Source organism: Magnolia sinica, chromosome 6, assembly GCF_029962835.1.
Source record: "Magnolia sinica isolate HGM2019 chromosome 6, MsV1, whole genome shotgun sequence".
NCBI lineage: Eukaryota > Viridiplantae > Streptophyta > Magnoliopsida > Magnoliales > Magnoliaceae > Magnolia > Magnolia sinica.
In genome coordinates, this window is record NC_080578.1 from 20,311,356 (window position 1) to 20,317,355 (window position 6,000).

Consider the following 6,000-nt stretch of genomic DNA (forward strand, 5'->3'; position numbering starts at 1 on the left):
TCCCCATTTAAGCTTTATTTTGGGATTTTTAGATTTTGGTAGGATCCTATAGATTGATGTAGCAATAAGAATAAGATCGCTTGATGCTTCATATCGTGTTGTCAATTGTCATTTGATCCTAGATATGATCCTTGTTAGCCATCCATTGCATGTAGTCATGAGTAAGAATGTGGATCATCATAGTAGTTAGTAGTAGTGATGAGTCAACATATGTGAGCCACCATTTAAGATGTTGGAACTTGGAATATAGCCAGATGTGGGCATGAATTTGTATTTGCTGGAGATGAGATTGGATAAGCTATTTTTTAGGCATGAATTTTATTTGAATAATGTTGTATGTTGAAGTGTTATTGTTGTAAAAGGATTATGAATGATAACAATCTTTTCCAAAGGTGTTGTTTCAAAAAAAAAAAAAATTTGCAAGGAAAAAATGTTGACTGATTGAGGATATGATATTGAATTGTGGTAGGTGGCTAAAGGCACCCGTTCTGATCTGATCCACTATTGTAAATGTTGTGTGTATTATTCATTGATATGGAACTAGTCCATAAAAGAGAATATCTTTGTATAGTTGTATTAGTTATATACATATCTCCAAGATACCATTTGTCGCTTCTAGTAATTCTATTAACCTGCTCTATGATGAGTCTAATGCTGGGATCAGCTGCGGGATGTGGGTGTACTTGGTTACTGTTGAAGCTTGCTTTAGCACTTGGATGGTCTCAAATTCATTGCAATGCATTTGCTTGTCTCAAATAAAAGGCCTTTTCTCCTAACAACTTGTTCTGGGTATATCTTTTCTTATATCTTTGCATTATTTTATTTCTCTAAATCCTAATTTCTGAACTGGGTTATTTTTATTTTAAAGACCTCTCAGAGACAGGCAACGAAGAGACAGAACTTAGCTGTTTTGAGGGAGATGATTCATCATGGATCTCTTGGTTCTGTGGCTTGAGACGAAATGAGCTCCTTTGTGAAGTTGATGAGGATTATATACAAGATGACTTCAATTTATGTGGACTGCAAGGACAGGTTCCCTATTATGATTATGCCTTAGATATGATCTTGGATGATGACTCTTTCAGTGGATGATTTTAGTCACTAAATCTTAGTACTAATGTGTGTACAATTGCCATTGATGGCCGCAGGTATCAGGATATTGCATCTAGGCTCATAGATCTCTCCATTATCACTTGCACGCAACTTGCAGATAAGCTCTGGAATTAGAACTAATAGACTGTATTTGCATTTTGCAACTTTCAGGTATCGAATCTGTTTATAATTTCTATCCGTTCATTTATATATATATATATATATATCTTTCATACAAAACTTCACTCTTTGACTTCTTAGTAGCTACTAGCTACCATTCAAAAAAAAAAAAAAACCTTAGAATCTGACTTCATAGTACACTAAAAGCGGTTGCACTGATCTGAATTTATTTTGCTTGTTCAGTTGTATGTGCCAAGATTAAGTTCAAAATGTGAATATACAACTCATTTCTAAGGTTTCAATGGTTGATCTTTTTATAAACATTTGCTGCACGGGCATGTCAAATTGTGCTTTGAAAATACGGCTGATTCAAGTTTAGGTCATTGAGTTTTGCTTGATTGATTTATGCATCAAGGCTACTAAGAAGTCAGTTCTCAGTCACTATTTGCGTCTAGTGCTGCAGACTCAAGAGGTAATAGTGAAGCTGGAAAAGAAGCTAGAGGATTTGCATTTCTCAGACAAACACGTCATCATTCCAAACCATCTTCATGTCCCTGAAGCTGAGAGAACTGGATTGAGTTTCGGAAGCTTTGATGCTAGTTTTGGGCTTAATGCAATCTTCACAAATGGCCCAAATACTGACAAGAGCTCTACACCTTTGTCTGAGTCATCTTAGGTGATCGAAGAGTCAGCTAAGGAGCCTTCTTCAAGGTCTGAAACTTTTTCCCGCCTGTTATCACTTTTCCTATCATGTGTAGAGTAGTTTTGAGCTCTTTTGGCTCATCGTATTACAAGGGATGTTTGTTCATCTTACATGGACTGAAATTCACAAAATACATGGATAATGTCAGCTGTAATGAATAGTGTCAGCTTTTTCTTCTATTTTCTTTTGAGCGTGGATGGTTGGAATACATGTAGAATCTTTAAATCTACACATGCATGCCATAGTTCAATTTTTTGCATCTCATTTTCATTTTTTGTTAACTTTCTATTTTCAAGTAATTTTTGGAATGAATGGTGTCAATTCATAAAATTCAGCAAAATTAGTATTTCTTTTCTTCTTCTTTTGAGTGTGGATGGTTGGAATACATGTAGAATCATTAAATGTACAAATGCATGCCTTCGATCAGATTTTTGCATCTCATTTTCTATTGTTTTTATATTTTATTTTCAGCTAATTTTTCAAATGAATGGTGTTAGTTCATAAAATTCAGCCAAAAAAAAAGAGAAGATTTTTCTTTTCTTGTCTTTTCTTTTGAGTGTGGATGGTTGGAGTACACATAGAATCATTAGATCTACACATGCATGCCTTAGCTCAGATATTCACATCTCATGTTCTATTTATTTATAATTGTTTATTTTCAGATAATCTCTGTAATGAAATGTGTCACTTCATAAAATTAGCAACTTTTTTTCTTTTCTTTTGAATGTGGATGGTTGGAATATATGTAAAATCTTTAGTTTTACAAATGCATGCCTTAAATAAGATTTTCACATCTCGTTTTCTATTTATTTATAGTGATTGGGACTGTGCACCGGTTGTCACTACATTGGTGAGCAATGAGCCAAAAATGACAGAGATTGGACTGCTCTAGTCCACGTTCTGATTGAGAACTTGATTTCCATGCAAGAAAAGGTCAATGACAACTGCTGTATTTTCTGGCGATGGCTCTGTTCTAGTTATATTGCTGCAGAGGATATTGTCACTTTATGGGACCTAGACACAAATGTTCTTGTAGGTGTAATTGGAGAGACTCTTACAGTGATTGTCAGAATATCATTATCGAATTGTGTTGTGTGTGTAAAGAAGACATTTGCTAGCTGTAATTGGAGAGACCCTACAACTTTGCATGTCTTACACTTGTGTATGTTTATTCCTTCTCTTTCACCTCTGTATGTTGGTTCTTTCTTTCTTATTCTAGATCGTTGCTGAAAAATTACTGATGGTTATCATACACATTAATTTGATGTGAAAGCTACCAGAAGAGATGTGGCCTTGGTGCAAAGAAAGAGTGCCACAGAAAAAGTTCATTTTTTTTTTTAGTGTTTTTTTATGCAGAATTCTCTATTTTCATTGATGATTTCATTGCTTTTCTTTGGAATTGGTTTGAGATCTGTTTGATAGTATTTTGATATTTGATAAGTTGAATTCTTGAAGAAGCGATGACCAAGAAAAGGAGGCGGTTGATTGATAAACAGCCCATTGGCAGTAGTGCAGGTGATTCGAGTGGGAGCCATGATCTTGAAACACAACTCAAGCTTTATGGTACGGGTTTCAAAGAACTCAAGTGGGTTTTTCTTTTCTTTTCCTTTTTTTTCCACTTTTCTTTCTGGAAGACTTTGAAATGGCATTCGGAGTACTCCTGCAGGAGGCTCTCTGAACCAGGCCTTAATTAGACCTGCTAGGTAATGAACATCAATGTCATCAGGTACAATGCCCTTGTTCAGCTGGTCCCTCACATTTTCTTCCTTGCTGTTCTCGGGATTAATCATGTAACAATGCTTTGTATAATGATTGGGAAGTTATTGCATTGTGACTTTGTTTCTGGTTGAGATAGTTTATGTTATTTTTTGTGCATGTTGATATCATTGAGTTGGTAATAATACCATAGTGTATCCTGCAAGACCTTCATGAATTGTCTTGCAAATGTTGCTCATATGTTATTGTAATGTTAATGTGCATGTAGAGTCATAGACAGCATATCTCCATTTATTTACTGCAATAGTTTGTAAATCCCTCATAGTAATGCCATAAAAAGTAAAAAAGAAAAAGAAAAAAAATCCTTACCGCCACACCTAAATTGTAACTTAGTTGAGCACTCTTTTCAGTTTGACTTGTGGCTTGATTTTTACTTGCTTATGTTGCAAAAGTTGAATACATTGAAGTAGGGAATGTGCTCTAGTTACACTTCATATAGGGGTGTTGTTGTGTGTAAAGTAGGTATATGATTCCATTCCATGAAATTTGGTGGCATGTTTTATTTATTGTTGGATTTGATTGTGATCAAGCAATCTCTTTCAGATTATTTTAATGTTCATAGGGTGAAATAGCTTTCCATCATTTGAAAAAGAATGCAAAAGGTTCCGAAGTCATTCATGGAAGTACATGTAAAACTATTAGCATTATGAGGATTAAATTGATTGTTGGGAAGGTGTGTGCTTTCTATGTGGAATCTCAGAATAGATGATCTTCAATTTTTCATTTTTCCAATTCACAGTGTCAATTGATTTCTTTGCATTCTTTGCAATTGCCAATGTATAATTTTACATCACAAGTGTTGAATGAACATCTGGCTATGGGGAAGGTGGATGAGTTGCATCCTGACTTGACAGTAGACACTCTTGGAATCTTGCATCCTGCAAACAAATTAATTCATCAACTTCCAATGGTAAAACTTCAGCCTGCTGCCACTTCCCTTGAACCACCCACTTATTTTGCACAAGTTGTGACAATGTGTTTGTTACAGGTCAGTGCATACTCATCCTTTGTAAGGATGGTGGGAGTTGGAATTGGTTTGGAGCAACAAAGAAGGAAAATGGACCCCACGACTAATGAACCGTAGTTCACAAAGTGCACTAGAGATTTCATTGGCACAGTTGATTACATATTTTACACAGGTAAATTTCCTCGTTGCAAGATGACTTTGCCTGAACTTTCTTTCCCTTTCTCTTGCCTTTAATATTTGTATTATGTCATTTGTTATTTATATATATGGTTCAGATATTGATAAAAACTTCTACTAGTTGGAGCTTTGTGATCCAACACATATGGTGAGCCCTGAAAGTTCAACAAAGCCAGCAAGTTTACTGTGAATGACGTTCAGAATTCAATTAAAATTTAGCACGTGTGCAGAGAACAATTCAATGGGAAAAAAAATATGATCTTGGATGATTCAAAGTCAACATGGTATTATCTATGGATCAGTAGAAAAAAAAAATCAGGTTTCAAAAAATACGTACAAATCCACATATAGAATCAGGTTGGGAAAGACACAAAAATCAACACCATTTGGCAAAAGAAATCTGATCACCTAGAAGAAGAATCTGATTTTTGGTGATAGATTTAGCAATTTACACACAAGAAAATTAAACAACTAAGGATCTAGGTTGGGAAAAATTCACCAAGCTCTAATTTGAATTTGGGAGATAAATTTTACATATAAGATAAATTCATCCAGCAACTCAGAATCTGATTCTGAAAGACAAATGGGTCTTCGGTCTAGTTCTTTTTCATGGCCTGATTGGTAGTTCTTTTTCATGCTTCTGAGTATATGGTTCTTCTTCTTCTGTTTTTTCTTTTTGCTAGTGCTTACCCTTATTTTTGTTTACTTCCAAATTCCTATCGCAAAGAAATAACTTCTTGTTTTATGATGGAGAAGGGAAAAAATAGAGAAAAATCTGATCATTTCATATTAGTGTGTGCATCTCTACTGTTAGTACTGGTCCGGTCCTTTTCTTGTATGTGGGAGTGGTGATGGCATGTGTTGTTTTCTTTTTTATACAGACAAATAGGTTCTTGGCAGCCAACTTTTGGAGTGTGCTATACTATTCACATCGACTGATGTACAGGGCCCCATAATTTCTCTCCTGTGTTATTTTATTTACACCCCATCAATGAGTTCAGAGTTCGAACTCATGCTTTTGAAAAATAGAAAAATGGGAATATTAGTAAATATGGATTTTCTTGTTAAGAAGAAAATGGAAGGTAAAGAAGAGACATAACTGAAACTTTACACTGTGAAAAGTAATATTAACCATCTTACATTTAAATTAATATTTCATCCAAAG